This window comes from Vespula vulgaris, chromosome 12 (genome assembly GCF_905475345.1).
Source record: "Vespula vulgaris chromosome 12, iyVesVulg1.1, whole genome shotgun sequence".
Taxonomy (NCBI): domain Eukaryota; kingdom Metazoa; phylum Arthropoda; class Insecta; order Hymenoptera; family Vespidae; genus Vespula; species Vespula vulgaris.
Genome location: NC_066597.1, coordinates 4,876,095 through 4,897,500, shown reverse-complemented (window position 1 = coordinate 4,897,500; position 21,406 = coordinate 4,876,095). Strand labels below are relative to the sequence as shown.

The window sequence follows — 21,406 nt, the reverse complement described above, 5'->3', positions numbered from 1 at the left end:
CTCTTTTTCTCTCTGGTTCCCAGGGGTGACCTAGTTCCATTTATCCCCTCGCAATCGCGTAACCTGCCTGGTGAACCTCCACCACCGGTTTGTGTGTCCATGGACCTATGTGAAATTACCAGGCTTACCAGATGGAGCCTGTCCGATCTTTCTCTCTTTTTCATTCCTTTCCCTTCTATCCTTCGTCTGTCTCTCTTTCTCTCCGTATTCCTCTCTGCCTCTCTCTCTCTCTCTCTCTCTCTCTATCTCTATCTCTATCTCTCTTTCCTCTCCTCTCCTCTGCTCTCTTCTCCTCTCCTCTCCTCTCCTCTCCTCTCTTCTCTTCTCCTCTCTTCTCCCCGACACTCGTTCACGTACCCTTGTCAAGAACACTCCTGGGGAAAGGTCAGACAGCCAGAGGCCAACCTACGTAAAATTAGGTCATACCCTGTCGAGCAAACCAGCGCTTTATCCCCACTCCTAGCTCATTCGTTTGTTCTGTTCGCTCTCGGTCTACGAGGAAGAGTCCAACACGTTTCTCTCTCTCTCTCTTTCTCTCTCTCTCGGTCTCTCTCTTACCTACTATTGTCGGCGCTGCTGTTGCTATTGCTGTTGGCCGGTGCTTTGCTTGCTGCGTGTCTGGAGTTCGACCATGTCGATTGACAGGAAGTGAACTCGTCGAGGACGGATGAGATCATCTGAAAAAAGAGGCGAGGCAAGTTTCGCCTTTCCTTCCGTAAAGAGAATCATCATCGATTCTTGTTTCTAATCGTCATTGTTGTCGTCGTTATTGTCGCTGTTATCGTCACTGTACTTCCTCTACCATGTCTCGTCTCGTCTCGTCTCGTCTCGTCTCGTCTTGTCTTCTGGTAATGCGTTATTGTTTGCTCGATATCTTTGAAGTTTATTTTGTCTCGATTTTTTAGTATCGCTAAGATGATCCTAATGGATAACCCATCCCTTCGAACGTAATTAAGATTTTTATTTGTTGATAATGGAAAGGGTTAGTTCATTATTTTATTATGTGTACATATCTAGTCAAATGAAACTTATGAAATCATCTCAGAATTTATGTTAAAAAGGTTTTCAGTTATTACGATGTAATCGTTCGATATTCTTTACGTTTAAATTATCAACGATAAAATATTGTCTTTTGTAACTTCACTTCTCGTCTGTTACGTGACGTTTATCTAAATTGCGTAGGAATGTCTGACTCATTAGAAGTTGCTAGTTCGAGGAAATTTAAACTGTCTGGTAACGATCGACGATGTTCAAGGAAGAAATAATGATCGAAAATTTTCCGTCTTCTCGAAATTTTTCACTAAACAGATTTCTTCGAAAACAGAGTTTTGGGAGTTGGCTTTTGGGTTCGTTTGGATTGGATTGGATTGGGTTCGATTCGATTCGGTTCGGTTAGGTTGGATTGGGTGGTGGGCGGGTGGTTGTAAACGAGGAGACCCACTGACGTCACAGCTCACGCATATCACCATAGAGACCAGACCGTGCAAGATGTCGATAAGAGAAAATAATATCCATCGACGTATTCTAATGAAATTCTATACTTTTGTTATTAATATACATTATATTTTTCTACGGATTATTCTACGATCGATAAAAATTTATTATCTTTGAAAAAATTCTCTATACGTCGTCGTTGCCGTTCGAAGAAGACCGACATACATATATGCATACATATATACATATATACATATATAAATATGTATATCCTTGACACATTTCATTAAGTGAAATACTTTTACAGGTTTACACCTGTCCATACAACAAACGCATAGATAACAAGCGATTAGAATTTAGCTGAATAATATAACGAATCAAACAAATTTCATGTTTACATTTCTATTTACAATATTTTCCTTCTAACTACTTGCATATACAGATACGCCTAAGTATTTTAACCATTCTCTTTAAAATTTCATTTGACGTTATTATTTTCATTGCTTTAATAAAACATTCTTTAAAATATATTTCGTTAGAGCAATAGGTTTAATTGTTTCGAAACAGTATTTTATTCGTTAATACCAGAATAATCGTCGTTGGGTATATATCTTATTCGTGTCCTTCCTCGCACGAGCTTTTAGAAACCGTGACATTGAGATTCTGGTGCAATACTTAGAGACCTTTTCACGCAGACAGCATTCGTACAATCGACTACACGTTTTATACACGCTTTTATACTACATCAACGACAACGACGACGACGACAACAACGACGACAACGACGACGATGACGACGACGACGTCAGAAACATCAACGAGGTCGCGTTGAGGGCCACGTGTTGCGCTTCTCTCACCCTCTCGTTCTCTCTCTTTCTCTCTTTCTCTTTCTGTCTTTCTCTTTCTCTTTGTTTCTTTCTTTGTCTCTCTGTTTTTTTATATTTCTTTCTCTGTTTCTTTCCCACAAGAATAGAAACCCTATTGCGTGTGACAGATCCTTTTCAAGGTTAATTTTTATTTTTATTAATTATTCGTAACGTAACCACTTATTATTATTTGATATTACACATATATATGTGTGTGTGTGTGTGTGCGTGCGTGTGTGTGCGTGTATATATATATTGTTTTTTTTTTTGTAATGAAATGGAATAATTCTTTATAAAGGTATATAGCTTTGTAGCGACAGACTTTTATATCTTATAAAGTCATTTAATTAATATTATTCGTCACAATATTAATTCTTACTTTATATTCTTTTAATTTGTAACGTTATTACAAAATTAGACTAATGTTCGTTGGAAAATATCAGTTTTATTTGTAATAATTCTGTTGCTATGAATTTTATGTTATATAATCTTTTGTTAAACGATCAACAAAAATTGAATTGTACAGGATCATCTCATGCCAATGTTTACTTTAATCAATATATTCATTTACTATTTTTTATAACCTTTATATATATATATAAAAGTATAAGAAAATTTATTATTATACTTTTTTATATTAAACTTTATGCTTATTAGAAAGTATACGTAATGGAGCCTTTGTAAAATGTTACGAAAGAAATCTTGAAAGTTTTAATTAAAGTCTGACAAACTTGAATGTCGATGAATTATCCTGAAATTAATATTAACATTACAAGGAATGTAAATGTATACAATAATATCTAAATTTTTAGATAAATATTTTTTTTATAATTGTTTCTCCATCCCTTGCTTCTCTCTCTCTCTCTCTCTCTCTCTCTCTCTCTCTCTCTCTCTCTCTTTTTGTCTTTTTTTTCTTCCTCTCTTTAGCAACTGCACACGACACAGTTGTCACCAAGCCAAATTCGGATATCTTTAACCACGAAATGTGTCTTATCGAGTATCTCATTTTGTAATACCGATCGTAAAGATTAACCACGGAGGCATAACCTTCGATGAAAAGAGGAAAACGATAAAAATAAATTCTCCGAGATTAGATTATATATTTTATTTGAACAATTAGTAAAAGCTTCAGAATAGTAAAAGGAAAGGAGAGAGAAGGGAGAGAGAGAGAAAGAGAGAGAGAGAGAGAGAGAGAGAGAGAGAGAAGATATTCGTTAATATAGTAGACTTGCCAAAATCATCCTACTTAAAATAATTTATGTTACATTTCCTGTTTGGTATAAATTTTTATATAATTTATTATTCAACCTAGTCCTTTGATATTTAAGAAAACTACTACTAACATACTCGCACACGCGCGCGCACGTGAGCAATCTTTTTGTTATAAATTTTTGTTTTTCTTTTGCGTGCGTGTTTGTGCTTTTTTATAATAACACGCTTATGTGAACAAAAGTTACGATTCAAGTGGTCGATCGGCCTAAATCGTACCTTTTCTTAAAAATAATAAATTTGTGAATAAAAATAATATACAAATATAAACAAAATAACATATATATAATACATTTGTTATTAATAACAAAAAGAAAATATTCAAATGAATTTTATTAAATAATATATTTGTGATAATCAATCGATGATAATACTCGTGCATGTATAATTCATCAATAGACGATGATTCTAAACGTGTATAATAAATACAAAACAAATCAATTATCTTCGACCCTCGGCGTTATAGAAACGAATTATTTATTGATCAATCTCTCTCTCTCTCTCTCTCTCTCTCTCTCTCTCTCCCCCTCTCTCTTTTTCTCTCTATTTTTCTCTCTTGCCAAAAATAACATGCCAGAAAAAAGGAACGCATATCTGTGATCGTTTTGACGCGGAAAAAGTAGTTCGTTTCCTGCTTTCCACATAGAGAAAACAGACAGACAGAAATACACAATCACACAGATATACACACACAACAAATATAACATTTCTAGCTAGACATATCTTCATCGTCCATATCTCTTTCTGTCTGCTGTTTTTGTCCATATCTCTCTTTCTCTCTCTCTGTCCCCCTCTCTTTATCTTTTTCTCTCTTTCTCTCTCAGGTTACATAATCCTGACGAAGTATCGCGTTTGGTGGTGGTCACTCGGGTCGGCCATTATGCGAACAAGCCGCGTGTAAGCTCTCTCTCTCTCTCTCTCTCTCTCTCTCCCCTTCCCTCTCTCTCCCTCTCACTCTCCCTCTTCACACACACAGACGCTCGTCCTCTACCACTCATGGTATACTCTCTGGAAGGGTTCTCGAGACGATAATCGACTCGGCGACCAATGGTGGTGGTAGATAGAGTAGTAGTGGGTGGCTCAAACTCCATGTAAAATGGACGAGAGTCCGCCGTGTATTTTAGTACGATAGTATTGGTGGTTCACGTCAAAAGCGTGAAGGGGAGTTAGAGGGGAGGGGAGAAGGTAGCAGCAGGTAAGGGGAAGTTAGTGGTGGTCGTAGTCTCTAGTGTGGTGGGAGGTTAAAGCGAGCAAAATGGTGGGGAGGTAGACGCGTGTACACAGAGAGAGAGAGAAAGACAGACATACACTTGCGCACTAGTCGGGAGAGACGAGAAGACGACAACGACATTAACGACAACGACAACGACAACGACAACGACGACGACGACGACGACGACGACGACAACGACGACACGCGGTGACGCGCAGGTGCGAGCAACCTCTCTCTTTCTCTCTCTCTCTATTTCTCTCTCTCTCTCTCTCTCTTTCTCTCTCTCGCTCACTCACTCACTTACTCACTCTCGATTCGATACGTTTCTTATTTCCGTCCATTCCGGAGCGAACGACAAGGTCCTACGCGCGCGTTACGTCGACGATAAGCGTGCGCTCGCGCACATATACATTCATACACGCACACAAAAGTGGTAACGAAGAGGAAGGGCAGCCAGGCGATTCTCAGTCCCGTTCCGTCCCATCCCGCATTCTCTCCTCTTCTCTTCACTCCTCTCGTACCATACGAGTATACCTCCTTCTCTTCCTCCTCCTCCTCCTCCTCCTCCTCCTCCTCCTCCTCCTCCTACTTCATAGCCGTGCTACTGCTGCTCTATTACCACCTTCGCGTTCCTCGTCTCTTCTTCGTCGTCGTCCTCGCCTAGAAATGTCGGCCACGGGAGTAAACTTTTTCGTCACGCGAGTGTGTGTCAGTTCTCTTTCTGTGTCTGTGTGTGTTTCTCTCTCTATCCATCTATCTATCTATCTATCTATCTATCTATCTATCTATCTATTTATCTATCTATCTATTTATCTCAATCTCTGTCTCTCTCACTATGCGAGATTTTTTTTTTTAATGTGTCTATGTCCATGTCTGTATCTCTATCTCTATCTAGTGTGGACTCTTCCTTGGCGCTGTTGTGTGATATGGACTTTACGAGACAGATACATATGTATATACATATATATATATATACTTGTAAATGTATATGTACGTATGTACATGTATGTGAATATATATATATATATATATATATATATTTTTGTCTCTCCGACGTCTTTCGTCTCCCTTTTTCTATCTCTTTATCTCTTTCTGTGTATATTTATAACAAGAGGTAACGGTGGAGATGAGGACGACGTGTTGCAGCCAAGTTTAAAACGATCAAACAGCTTCCACAGGGACCACCTGGCCAAAGAGATACGAAAACTCAGACACTCCATTCCAATCTTCTTTTTTTCAATTTTTTTCATTCATTATTTTCCTTTTCTTTCTTTCTTTTCTCCTTTTACTTTCTTTCTTTTTTCATTCTTGACAAATTTGCACAATTCGTCTATTTCCCCTCCTTTCTCTCCCTCTCTCTTTTTCACACTCTCTCTCTCTCTCTCTCTCTCTCTCTGATTTCTTCTTCTTCTCATTGTAAAATGAATCCTTAACCCGTACTCTTCTTCCATATAGAAACACCCACCTCCCACGTTGATCGGAACGATAATCGTCGTCGCTTTACATCGCTGAATATTGACAAGAGCCACTCGGAATGCAGGTGACGTTGCTTATGGCATACAACACGAACGGTTGAATGGTTGATTAAGAAAGTTGTTTTACGAGCATCATCGTGTACGATGGTGATTCCGAGATTAATGACATCCAGTGTGAAATACGGCTTCAATGAAAGTCCGTTCTCCCTCTTTTTCTTCTTTTCTTTTCTTTTTTTCTTTTCTTTTCCTTGTTTCTTCTCGTTTTTTTTTCTCGTTCTAATAAACCGTCGATATTTTTTTCTTTCTAGAAAAAAAAAAAAAAACAGTTTTATCGAGCATTAACGACGAATCGATTAGATTATATTCGTACGCGTCGTGGTCATTTATTTAATCGATCGAATTTCAAGGTCAATTGTCGCGAATCGAATCACCATCGTACAAATTAAAAGTCAAAACTCTGACGTAAATGGAAAAGAGAAATAGAAAAAAGAAGTTGATTCCTTTGCGATGCCTCTATATTTGATTCGCATTAATTTACAAATGTACATAAAAGTTTCACAAAGCTTTTACATAATGAAGCTACCATTGTTATAAGTTTGATCAATTCAGGGTCGTGACGAGCTACCCTTTCGATAATTAGTATTCGTTATAAATGTTCACAAAGGTTATCATAATGGTGTCAGGAATTAAAAAATGCTTTAAAAGACATTAACGTTGGCGTAGCGAGTCTTTCGATCTCGAGTTTATCGATCGATCATTTCTCTGTACCCAACGGTATGTACGTAATTATTAGGTAGACCGTCAAGAACCAAAAAGAAAAAAAAGAAAAATATGATATAACGAGAGAGGAAGGAAACATATTGTGGGTCGATTTGTTAAGTTAATATATTATATAAACTCAAGAATCTCAAATGAAAATCTAAAATAGAAATTTAAAACGTAATGACCGAGCTTATTTTAATCGAAAAAATTATATTTATTTATATTTCAATAAACTCCGATAGAAATACAGTCTATACGCTAAATTTTCAATCGTTGAACGTGTCTATATCAGAAATTTATTTTCATTATTAAAAATAATTTTCATCGATATTTTCTTCTTATATATTTAAAAAAGAAGAAAGAGAAACTTAAAAGAAAAAAAAAAAAGAATAAGAATACTCAAAATGATTCATCAATATTTTAATCGTGAGAGATATTCAATCTTTCTTGTGAATGAATTTGCATCCTCGGTAATTAACAATTGAAATAAATGTTTTTTGCGCTCTAGATATAATGAAAAGAAAAAAGAAAAAAGGAAAATACAATGAATAATTCGGAAAAAAATCTTTGAAAGAAAATAAGCGCATGAGAAAATTCTCGATTTACCGATTAATCGATTATACAAGACAGAACACAATTCTTGTAGTCGGTTATCAGTTACATTGAAGTAGACCAACGACAATATACACATACATACGTACATACGTACATACATACGTACATACATACGTACATACATACATCATGCATGCATACATAGGAACGTCAAGCGCCACGTACACGCCGTTCAGAATTAATTTCCACGCAAACTAAATTACGGTATTATCTTCTCGTTCGACGATAAAGCGTAGCGAGAATGCCAATCGTTTCTCGCGTTCGTTCGGTAACTGGCCATTTATATTTAACCGTTTCATGTTGTACTACCACTCTATAAGCATCTTTCTTTTTAGAGAAAAAATGTCTCTTTGAAAGTGTAGGAATTAATTGATATTTAAAAAAGTAATCTTAAAACAGTTCTTTTAATATTATCATCGTTTAACGAAATTTTAGCAAATATTGGCTTGTTCAATAAGTAATATTGAAATTTTCAGTATTTTTGTATTTATTAATCTCGGATTTATTCATCTCGGAATTTTCAATATCTTCCGATATATATATATATATATATATATATATATATATATATATTTTTTTTACTGCATAGTAATAAAAAAATATTGGAAAATACTGAGAGAGTTATTTGCATGTAACGTATGTATCGCTATATACGGTGAAAACTATTGAGAAAAAAAGAAATTGCAAATTCGTTAAAAAAAAAAAAAAAGAAGAAAGAAAGAAATAAATAAAAGATAAAGAACAAATTCACTCATTATTATTTATAGTAAAAAATATCGAAAAATACTAAAAATTGTGACATTTTAGGTCAATCCAATACTTTAATGTTACTTCTCTTCTTTTTTATTTTTTTTATTTTTATTTTAATAAACTCGAAACACTTAAAAATGCAAACTTCCATTTGACCGTAGCGATCTCGTTCTCAATTCGGAATATTATATCTCTGAAAAAAGTTTCGTCCGCTTAGAATGTAAATTATTCTTTAAAATAAATAAATAATGTTGTGAATAAAATGGAAAACTTTTCGTTAGATCTAATAAATCAAACGATAAAATCGGTCGATCTTGCAGAAAAAAACAAAGGAAATAGAAAAAGAAAGAGAAGAATCAAAGAAAGAATCACGCGACGGCGGTAGTCGCAAGTGTACCTAGCCAAAAAGAAGAATAAAAAGAAAAAGAAAAAAAAAAAAGATCGCAGCCTTGGACATTAAAACGCGACGTTAGCAAACGATCCTCGAGATACGAGAGTGATATTGCAAAACCACTAGAGCCGCCCGGATCCGATAATAGACACTCGAAGGAATTTCTCGTAATCGGCCTACCCTTTTTAGTTCACCACTTTATCCCTCACTATTTCTACTCTCTCAAGCTAGACAACATCAAATTTCCTAGTGCAATGCAATTATTTAAAAAAAAAAAAGAAGAAGAAGAAGAAGAAGAAAAGAAAAAAAAAGAAGGAGAAGATAAAGAAATCAGAAGAGAGTAGAACAGGAAACAAGAAGGAAACAAAAAGGAAAGAAAAATAAATAAATGTAAAAAGTAAAAATAAAAATGAGAGAATAAGAATAAAAAGAATAATAATATATAAACGATAAATGAGAATAGAATACTCTTTAAAAAGAGAATCGAGTATGAAATAATAACCCTGGACGTTTTTCGCAAGCATACTTTTCCCCCCCACTGCATTCGTACATTCGCAACCCCCTTGGCATAGATCGAAAATACGAGGTAGTCGGTACGAGCTTCTAGGAGAGTAGGAGAATGAGGTTTCTTCTCTTCGTCTTCTTCTTCTACTTCTACTTTTTCGTTCACGTATGTACATAATACATACGCAAAAACTTAATATATATGTGTTTTAAAGAGACCCTCTGACGATTCGAGGTTACGTGTTTGCCTTCGTATGTTATACGTGCTCACGATGATGGCCCAGAGCCACGCAACTTGGCACAGCTTTTTCGGCCAACACGTTGTGTAACGCAAACTACTTCTCGTCTCGAGAAAGAGAGTGTGTCCCTTTAAGAAAAAGAGAGAGAGAGAGAGAGAGAGAGAGAAAGAGAGAGAAACTTCAGCCAAGCGCAACATCGAAGCTCTACGTTGCGTTCGCCTTCTAGTTCGGTCCGCGACGTCGCCGAGAAGGCAACGCTTGTGTTTTCTTAAACGAATCGAAACGTGTATTTTCGAGGATTTGAAATCTATTCGAGATTAGTTGGTTTCGTTAGTTAGATAGATCGAGTTTTAGTATCAAAGAAATTATTTCTCTCGATTCTTCTTACCTATTTATCTTTTTATTTATCTATCCATTCATTTACCCGTTCATCTATCTTTTTCTTTCTTTTTTTTTCTTCCTAGCGAATCTCGATCAATCTTTCTTATTCCATATCGTATTTTTATTGGTAGGTTTCTTCTTAAACGATATATTTCTGATAACGTTGACGACCCTTTCGTAAAAGTATGTGCCCCTTCCAATTTCCAACGTCGTACCGTGTTCAATTCGAAATCAAGGGAAAAATTATCGTTAAAGATTATCGTTAGAATTACACGCGAACTCTTTTTTTTTTTTCTTCTTCTTCTTTTTCTTTTGTACGTTCTTGAAACATTCATCGGATTTTTAACTCTAGGATATAGAGTTTCTTCTCTCTCTCTCTCTCTCTCTCTCTCTCTCTCTCTCTCTCTTTTTGTCTTTCGAAATTAAAGGGATGGGATAGAAAAATGTAAAGAGTAAACGTATTGTATTCGAGATGCTCGACGAGCTTTATGTCATTAATTTCACTCGTCGGAAGATCGTGAACACGCGATGTGTATCAACGTCGGAAGGCAGAATCGATCGTTAAGCTCGTTTAGCCCGCAAAGTGGTCCAATTACAAGCGTTACCGCCATGTGCGTGTACGTGTACGTCTGCGTGTGCGTGTGCACTGACGTGTGTGCGTGTTTTCGAACGCGCGCGTATATGTGCGTGTATGTGTGTTAGCTTTGCTCGGTCTAGAAAGGGTGACGATGATCATGCGTTACAAACAATTCCCACGTGCGTTCGTTCGCGACGATCAAAGTATCTTCGAAAGAAAGAAAGAAAGAAAGAAGAAAAAAAAAAGAAAGAAAAAAAATTGCACGAAAAAAAAAAAGAAAAAGAAAGACGAAAAAGGAAAGCTCGATTTTTCCCTTACACGCAAAAAAAAATAAGTTTTTTCTCTTTTGGATCTTTTTTTTTAAACATTATCTCGACTTTCACGCGAATGAATTTGTTTATCTTCTCGTATTAGCTTAATTAATTTGTCTTAGGGATAATCAACGTGAATCAGACAGACAGACAGATACAGACAAAGACTCGTCATAGATTATTTCTAAATCATACTAAACTGCAAAATCACGAATCTAACTCGCTAACGATATATTTTATTCGATATTTAATGAATTTAAAGTTCGCAAGTTATCGCGGTATCTAATAAAACATTTTCTCAAACGCGAATTCATTAGAATTAGATTAATAGAATAATGATATTAAATCGAACGTGACCTAGAAAATTTGTTTCTAATTAAATCGATATTTAAGATATTTTAACTATTATTAAAATTTGTTATTGAGTGAAACGAAAGAAAAAGTTTTACGATCTATCTTTAATAGAGATCGTAAGAAGAAATCGTTAATACTAATGAATATAACATTGTTATGAACAAATCATGATAATTAATTTATTATTTCCATTTCGATCGATCTAAATAAAATTACTAAATTACTAATAACTAAATTACTCGTTAGCAATGATTAAACTAAAATTGTATTATCGATAAACGAGATATCCATCGATGATAATTCGATTCAACTGCGAAAAAGAGATTATAAAGAAATATTTCAGTTTTTATAGAAATCGTTTATAAAATCTAATTGCTCTCGTCCTTGATCGTCCGTGAATCGTTAAAAAAATAGAGAAAAATGATGATCAAAAAGACGTACTTTGGTGCAGAGTAAAATAGAGTTTCGTGTGAAGAAGTAGAAGTAGAAGTAGAGGATGTGTTTTGGATGAAAGCCAAGGGATGTACGAGGAGGGGGAGCTTCGAAGAGATATATATCTCGCGTGCAGCAATCTTCTATCTATCTCTATCTCTTTCTCTCTTTCTCTCTCTTTCTTTCTCTCTTGATCCCGATTTTAGCGACTCGAATCACCATCCTTGTCGTTCTCGTCACAGTTGGCACGGAAACGATAGCTAAGAGGGATAATAAATTTGAAGAGGTAGTTTTCTAGTAGATGAAGAAGAAGAAGGAGAGAGGAGGAGGATTTTGAAGATTTTTCTTTTCGACATAGAACTTCTTTTTGACTTATCTTTGGGAAATGCTAAGTTACGCGATGTACATAATAGTTAGTGTATTGTGCAATCCCGCGAAGCGTGCGCCACGATGTTACGTACTTACGTAGTAGTTCTCTCTCTCTCTCTCTCTCTCTCTCTCTCTCTCTCTCTCTCTCTCTAGAATCCTGTTGTCGCCTCTAGCTTTTCCTCTAGCCTAGATAGAGTCTAGTCGATTCGACGGTATGGTCTCTGTCTCTAGTCGTTGACTAGTCGTCACCCGTTACGCGCATCCGCGGAATTATTCCTCGTTTAATTGAATAAAACATATTAATGAACAGTGTCGTATTGTCGATATAGTAGTAATAGTAATATAATAATATTAATATTGATATTGATATTAATATTAATAATAATCAATGGTAGTAGTATAATAGTAGTGAATGAAAAACAGAGATGTCTCCGTGTTGATAAAAGAGTCAAAGGAAAAGATCGCTTTTTTTTCTTCTTCTTCTTTTACGTCGCGATCATGCGACGCGAATCATCATTCTCATCGTATATAATCCTTACGATGATGTGTTGTTATTGTTCTGTTGTGTTGCGTTAGGAGCGGCCAAATTCCTTTCATATATCCGCGTAATTTCCATTTGAAAATATAATTTTGTTTTTCGTCTATTATTTATTATGATTTGTTATGAACGCGATTATCAATCGAATGTCTATGGGTGTACGAGTTAATAATAGTGTGGTGTTTTATATAGATATGTTATTACATAAATTATGGCATCGATAAAGGGAATTCTTTTGTGAATGATCGTTGCAATTAATTGTTATTTATCCGTTTCTTTTACTTTGCTTTTTTTTCCTTTCTTTTTTTCGGTTGTTTCTAGATTTGCATCACGTTTCATTGATTTCAATTTCTTCATTCAAAGTTAGTTCGAATCATGATTTATACAAATCAAATCTCGAACGAAGGTTAAAATACAGACTTTACGTCGCGATCTAAAAGTCGATCGAGGATAAGATAAGAATGCTTTTATTACGATCTTATTTTTACGACGATGTAACCGTGGTACGATTTCTTCTCTTAACGTCTTTTCCTTTCCTCTCTCTCTCTCTCTTTCTTTCTTTCTCTGTATCTCTCTTTCTTTCGTTTTTCTCAGATAAGAATATAAATGCATTCATACATTAACACCAAGTTATATGAAGGATCTCGGTTATTATATCTTTCAATTATGCATCGAGAAATGATATTCCTATGTTACATTGTGAAATTTCTTTGAACCTCGATAATAATAGAAGCCACTTACGTTCGTGTTTAAAATGAAAAACGAAAGAAAGAGAATAAGAGAAAAAAAGCAATGTTACGTTTTATCCAAGAAATTACAAAAGATTTATTTCTTTTTCGACGAATGTGTGTGTTTGTGCGTGTATGTGTATCGAAATTAATAGACTATTATAAAAACGTTTAAGCTAAGCCAAGATTTTACATAACTAAGAGAGAACATTTTCTAGAATTTTCATTATATAGAAAATGACGTAATATTCATTATTATTCTTCGATTGATCCATCGATCATTATCATGTCGGATTCATATTTTCAAATCATTCACGCTTCATACTCTTTCGTCGTATATACGACGAACGAAACAATTTTATCGTTTCAACATTTGTGTGTATATATGTGTGTGTGTGTATGTGTGGGTGTATCTGTGTGTATATATTGTGCGTGCACGTTTACATGTTCGTATTCATGATATTTATTTTTCTTTCGCTGTATGTTGTCTAAGTTTGCGTCTTGTTCAATCGTACTCGACGAAAATTCGCACCAACGCGCAATATTTGAAACTCGATATCGACCTGTCGAACTTAGAATCGATTTCGTTCTCGGCTATCAAAAATTCTTCGCAATTTTTTACGATACATTTATCTCTTAAAATTTGTACCACGAAAGAAAATACAAACACGATTACGTGTTTCTTTCTTTCTTTCTTTCTTTCTTTCTTTCTTTCTCGTTATTCTTTTTTCTTTCGTATTATTTACTACGTGATATATACATTTTTTATTACTTTGTTTTCAAATACTCGCAATTTTTTTTATTACCATTGTTATCAAACACGTTCGATCCTTCTCTCTCTCTCTATATATATATATATATAAATATAAAATATTCTTTTTTTTTGTAAATTACTGACGAATCGGAAAAGTGTTTCGTTTGAGACGCATAATCGAAAGAAAAATAGAACGATCGGAATACAGAGTTCGATCGTGCCGGTCACGCCGGATGCACTTCTTTGTTACGTAAATTTCGACGACGTAGTTTACGAAAGAGAGAGAGAAAGAGAGAGAGAGAGAGAGAGAGAGAGAGAGAGAGAGAGAAAGAGTCGATCATCTTCACGTTCGATATTCATGTCTTTCTTCCGCGAGTTTCTAAACGTTTTATTTTAACATATCATTCTCGTAGTCTCCCTCTGAAGGTCGCAACTGTATAATATCGTCAGCAACGTAACAATTGGATCGCGACGTATGGAATGTAAAAGGGGTCTTTTTTCTTTTTTTTTTTTCTTTTTCTGCTTCTTCATCATCGTACGTCATCGTCATCGTCGTCTCCGTCGTCATTGATCGATCATTTCTCGGACGATACAAAATAGCAATTGTAAAGTACGCGCGATCATTAGTTTTATTACAGTATTAGCTTATTTCGTTAGATTGTGTCGTGTGCTATGTGATTCCATATATGTATGTGTTATAAATGTGCGTGCGTACGTGCGAATGTGTAGAGTTGATGATGATGTATGGTCCAAGGTCGTGAACACGATTGTGTAACCGAGTTACACCGCGGAACTGTGAACTCGAACGCCATGAATAACGGCCATTTTTTTTTTCTTTTTTCCTCTTTTTTTATTTATTTATTTATTTTTCTTTTTTTTTTCGAATCGAATAAGAATATAATGAAATATCCTATTGAAAATTTGTAAGATAACGCATTTATCTTCTTTCTCTTTCTTTTTCTTTCTTGTTCGACGTATAAGATGACATTGATTAAAACAAAGATTGAGATATATTATATTTGTTATATTAAATATAATATAAAGTTTTTATGATAGGAGATGATAGGAAAATAGAAGGTTGTCTTCTTCGAGGTGTGGTCTCGACTAGATAAAGATACATACGTATATGTTAAAGACAAACATATATTTCATAGATGGAGTGTGTTCACTTTGGTCGGCATCCAGCTTATTAAGAGAGCTCCGGGAAGTTCTCTTTGCAAAAGGTGCCCTCTCTTGTTTGTGTTTATGCAACCGATTCAAGAGAACTGCATTTACGTCAGTCCGAGTGTACGTATTGCGAACTAGACCGCGGTGTGAAATTGTCGATGGGATTATAAATTCAACGAAATCGAATTTTCCTTCGTTTCGTATCTAAGATCAAGAGAGAAAGACGAAGAGAAAGAGAGAAAGAGAGAGAAAGATAGAGAGAGAGAGAGAGAGAGAGAGAGAGAGAGAGACGTTTATTCGATCAATAAGAATTTCAATAAACGACGAATATTAAACGTAAACGTAATTAAGAAAGGAAATCATCGAAGAGAAAGTTTTAATTAACTGATTGACTTTATTATCCTCGAGAAACTTTTAGATAATTAAAATTCATTCGGATATCGTCCGATAAGATTAATTACGGTCGTTCGTCCATTTTGTTAATGACTTGTTAGATGAGTGCATTAGGCGTGTTGCATTCTCTTAATGACCATTTTTTTTTATCGATTCAATGACGTATCAAAAATATATCTCCTATACGAGAATGGTTGAGCAACGAAAGATGTTTTTGATATTTTTTTTTCTTTTTTTTCTTCTTTTTCATCATTTATTTCTTGTTACGAGTAGAAAGGTAGGGTTTAGAAACAGACAAAGAAAAAGAGAAAGAGAGACAAGCCAATGCGAATACGTCGTTCAGGTACCAGGGAGAGTTTAGTTGAGATTATTATTAGAACGTCGTCTTCTCGTTGCGCGCTTTGTCGAGAAGAAAATAGCATCAGCTGACACCATTTCGGTAAAAAAATTTTCTTTCCCTGAACTTTCGTTACGTGCGAGTACCGTCAAACCAGAGGGACATATATCGTGTTCGGTTTTTTGTTACTTCAACGAAGGGAAAATAAAATTTGTGGGAAAACAAAAAAAAAAGAACACAACAAGATATAAAGTATTTATTTATTTGTTGATTTATTCATTCATTCATTTATTTATTTATTTTTTATTTTTTGTTTTTTATTTCTTTCTTTCTTTTTTTTACAAGTTATAACTCCTCGAGAATTATTCCAATTTTGTTCGTTAGGTGAAAACAAAATTTGGGAATAAGAATACGGAGATAAAGATACATAAGTATTCGAATTATGCATTGTATATCTTCGATAATATTTGAAAAAAAAAAAGATTTACACGCACGAATACACAGACAGAGTCACAGACAGTTAGAAATAAAATACTTTTCTTCTTTTCTTTTTCTTCTTCTTCTTAAATTATATCTTCGATAAGAGTAACGAAGAGATAAAATGATGTACTTTAATTTCTTATAACTATGATCTATCTTCTAATGATTCTTCGAATTTTTTTAAATGAACGATGACAGAAAAGAGGGAAAATCGTTCGAGAGTTTCGATAAATTTTACATGGCAATTATGAATAATCGAAAAGTGCACGTGCACTTGAGATAAAGAGAGAGAGAGAGAGAGAGAGAGAGACAAAGAGAGAGAGAAAAACAGAAAGAAAGAAAGAAAAAAAGTATCGTTGAAGTGATAAAACAACGTGGCAGAAACACATTCGAAGAATATTTCAAAGTCTGTTGATGCTTCGTTTACGAGCTTTCAAACATCTCGAACACGTATAGTGAACGTTGTGACGCGAAAAGTAATTACTCACTCGTTGATGGCGTACCTATTCGTTGAAACAATTGGAATTTGTCACGCGATTTCACCGTGTTTGCGGGCTTTTTAGTAGTGTGAGCTGGGTGTACTCTTTGACTACCGACAGGGTGAAAATTTTAACTGGTATAAACGAGCGAACGAAACGCTTGCTATTTTTCTACAGTAATTTTCTAGACGCTCTTAAAACTCGCAAAAACAACAACAAAAAAAGAACGAATTGCTATTCTTATCGATATATATATATATATATATATATATATATATATGTGCGTGTGTGTGTATAGATATGCAAAGATATATAAATAACGTGTCGTTTAAATCGACTATACACATAAAAAGTATAATAAACCAATACTTTTATTGTCTGTAGTCTGTGAAACAACGAAAAAAGGAAATAATAATTTATTTTACATTGGAAAGGATACATCCATACATTGGAAGTATAGAAAAAACGATATTATTAAAATTGATCCTTCTGACAGTATTATTAAAACAGAGAAGCCTGTAGAAAAATATCATCGAATTAATCTGTACAGTACGTAGAATCAAATAAATTATTTCGACGTCTGTGATATTATTATTAAATCGCAGGCAAACGAATCAATAATATAGAAGTATCCTTCAATTCACTTTTATTTTTTTCTTTCTTATTAACTCCAAACGAAATTATATTATCTTTATACCGTGATATTATTAAATCGAATGAATTTTCACAAAAAAAAAGAAAGAAAGAAAGAAAAAAAAAGGAAGAAACCAATCAATTTTGATTCGTTTAATCGAGATCACAGCTCGAAGGAAATTATGAAGAAAAAAAAAACTTTGAAAAAGATTTGAAATATAACAGAGAGGGAGGGGATGATGGGAGAGGGTTAGAAAGAAGAGAGTAAACACTAAAGTAACAGGTGAGAAATTAAATGGCAAATGAAAAGGATAAAAGAGTGATGGAACTACGAGATGGTGAGAGAAAACTAGATTCATACAGAAAGAGAAAAAGAGAGAAAGAGAGGTAAAGAAAAGAGCACAAGCAAATGGAAGCGAACGAATAAGAGATTAACAGGGCAGTTGGGGCTCGTGCCAGATGCGCGTTTACACGGGCCCTGAATACTGTAAATGCACTATCTGGTACGACATCTCTCCTGTCGCCGCCACCATTGATGGTCCTCGACGTCGATGCTGCTCCTTTCGGCACTTTAAGTGTACGGAAGAAAGAAACCGAAGAGAAAGAGAGAGAGAGAGAGAGAGAGAGAGAGAGAGGGAGAGAGAGAGAGAGAGGGAGGAAAAAAGAGAAAGAAAAAGATTCCAGCATTTTCTTTCTTTCTTTTTTTTCTGATTTTCTTTTTTTTCTTTTTTCTTTTTTCTTTCTTTTTTTTTTCTTTCGATGTTTAAAAATTAATGGCTTAAAAAATGGCGGTAATTACACTCAAGAAAAAAAAAAAGAAAGAAAGAATGGAAAAGAGAATAAAGATTATTATTCAAATTAATAAATTTTCAATTCTGCTTGAAAAACTTTTGATTAATTCAGATATCGTGTAAACACGATTTTGTATTATTTCGTTTGAATTTCTCAAGAAAATTATATGCAGTGATACGCTCTGTACACGCAACTTTTCGCTTGGCGCGAAAAATATCTTTGAATCGTTTAAATCGAATAATTGAACGATGTTGAACGAATAGTAAATGTTGATCGTATTATATATGATATTTTTATACGATCTGATTCGGTTGAAAATATTATTACTTTGGAATATAAAATTTGTGATTCATAAACACGTGTAGCGTTGTGAAAGTTTGTCGATCCATTAATTAGATGCATTTTCTTTTGCATGTTTACCGTTCTCGTTATCGTAGATATAATTTACGATAGCTTTGGTTGTATTGAATGTGATAATTTTATCGTCGATCAAATCGTAGCTTGATTGCATGTAGATATCAAATTTATCATTTTATATATATTTAAACAAAGATATATATATCTGTACATTTGGTCATTATCAATAACTCCACATTTCTTTTCATTTTCATTCAACTTAAGAAAGTACAAATTGACGAATCAGTTCTTTGTTTTCTTCTTTTGAAAAAAATGACATGAAAGCATTGAATTAATACGATCTGATTATCGATGCAATGATATAATTTTTTATGTATTATATTATATATACACCAACGGAAAACCTAAAAAAAAAAAAAGAAAAACCAAAAAGTGTGAAACGTTAAATTACTTTAATTAAAATTAATATTTATCGTAAGAAAACAAAAAAAAAATATTGCGAGAAAGGATTTGTATCTGAAGAAGAAAAATAAGGATAAGAAAAAAAGAAAAAAAATTAAGGCAACGAACGATGATAACGAAGAATCGAGAATCAACGATTTTAATGACGAAGTCCGGAACGTGAACGTGATGAACAACGAGGGCAGAGACTGCGTGTACATCTTGATTCGAGTCTTTGACCTCGTACGCTTCATCCCAATGAAGACTCAACCCCTCAACAACGTGCAATTATCACCGGCTAATAACGGGCGTCACAACATTATCTATATCTTCTTCTTCTTCTTCTTCTTCTTCTTCTTCTTCTTCTTCGTCACCGTCGCCATCGTCGTCGTCGTCGTCGTTTTTAACGATATTATCTGTGTGACTTAATCCATAAAAAATATTGGATAAAAATACGTTATTAAGAAAAGAAAAAAATAAATAAATAAATAAATAAATAAATAAATAAGATAAGAAGAAAGAATCGTTTTATATTGTCGCAAATTTTAGATGCAAATTTTCTAACATAAAAAAGAAAAAGGAACAACGAAACGATTATCATCGAGACGTAAGATCTCTATTTATCTATGCAAATGTTAATTTGAAATTAATTTGTTATTTGGACTTAAAAAGTTTTCCAAATTTTTCTATCTATATTTAATATTTATAATAATTAGATATTTACGTCGATGATGTATCGATATATACGTAAAAGTGTATATTTTTATGATTGTAAAGTTTTGTAATATAATTGTAACTATATATATATATATATATATATATATATATATTTAATATTAAATACGGTATATATATATATATATATTGTAATATAATAATTAGATGCTCTATGAATATCGTCACATACATTTTCATTCGATAATTTCGAATCATCAAGTTTCAAAGCCAATATCTTTCTATCTACAGCTTTCATTGCGTTATCTATTCATTTTGTTTCACACTTCGGTTCTTACATTACGTAAAACATACATTTGTAATAATGACATTAAAAGTAAAAAAAAAAAAAAAAAAAAAAAAAACTAATACGCTTAGAAAAGCTTACGTTTATTAATTATTTGAGAATCTTTCGCAAAATTCTTCTAATGATAATTTGTTTCATTCGAAAATCGATTTTCTATAAGAAATTTCTCGAATTTTTAATTAAAAAGAAAAAATATATATATACATATATATATATATATATATATATATGTATGTATATATTAAACTAGAGGCGTTCCTGAGAATCATTTTTTCGAATCTCTTACGTTATTTGTCATCATTATGTTTGATTTAACGATAAGAATACAAACATCGAAATTATTGTAGTCAAATAATAAAAATCATACCACTCACTGATCACAATTCATTTCATGTCTCGTCTCTTATCACCAACACATCGCGAATATTAACGAAATATCTATTATTGCTATTATTTCAAATTAAAAATATATCTACAAAAGAGATTCTCTTAAACATTATCATTTTGTGAATATGATTCGATTTCAATCTCAACAAGTTTAATCGACAGTAATTGATTTATCAAATTCTATTAAAAACATTTTTAAGATTTTATTCGTGACATTTGAACGATTATAAATATACTTTTTAATTGAATTGAAAAGTCGGATATAAAAAATAAATTCTTCAATATCTCTCTTCAATATCTTTTATCTAAAAATCATTATAAAAGATATAAGACGAATATGATGTATAGCGATTTATGCAAAAATTACTTTTCAACGCGTTAATTCGGATAAATCGTAAAGAAAATTTTTTCAAACTTTTTTTCTTTTTCGTAAAATTAGATCATTGAATATTTTTATTCGTTACATTTATCGCGATCACGTATCACTTCTGTTTTGTTTTTTTCTTTTCATCCTTCCTCTTATATAATTGTTTTTAATTTTCTTTCAATCTTATCGAACATTGCCTTATTTGTTTCTAATTTTAAGTAATATTCTATAATAAGAATAATATTTAACTTTAAATAATATTTCAATTTCAATTTATTCGATCGATAAAAGAATAACGCGCGATTGTATTTTATAATACAATAATAAAAGCTGACCAAAAAAAGAAAAAAAATGACGACGACGCAGCATCGGCAAAATGGGCGACTGAGAATTCTATCGGCTGAGAGAAATGTGGCAGAGAATTCCACGAGAAAATATTTGGTTAAAAATAATTGGCCCTTAACGGCTAACAGATGGATGGCCTCGTGCTGCCAGAAATTTCTGAGAGCAAGGTCGTTTGATAGGAAAAACTCCCTCTCTTATATACATATATATATATATATTATATACATATATAATATCTCTTATAT

The 21,406-nt window shown here is 33.5% G+C and overlaps 1 protein-coding gene and 1 long non-coding RNA gene across 3 annotated transcripts in view; both read left to right on the top strand.

Moving 5' to 3' along the window:
* LOC127067892 (DNA-directed RNA polymerases I, II, and III subunit RPABC3) overlaps nt 1-21,406 on the top strand; it is a 66,961-nt gene that overhangs the window by 41,929 nt on the left and 3,626 nt on the right. The gene's annotated exons all lie outside the window — the stretch shown is intronic.
* On the top strand, nt 4,771-20,120 carry LOC127067894 (uncharacterized). The gene is made up of 2 exons (XR_007782781.1): nt 4,771-6,322; nt 8,666-20,120. It is a non-coding gene; the product is annotated as an uncharacterized LOC127067894 (long non-coding RNA).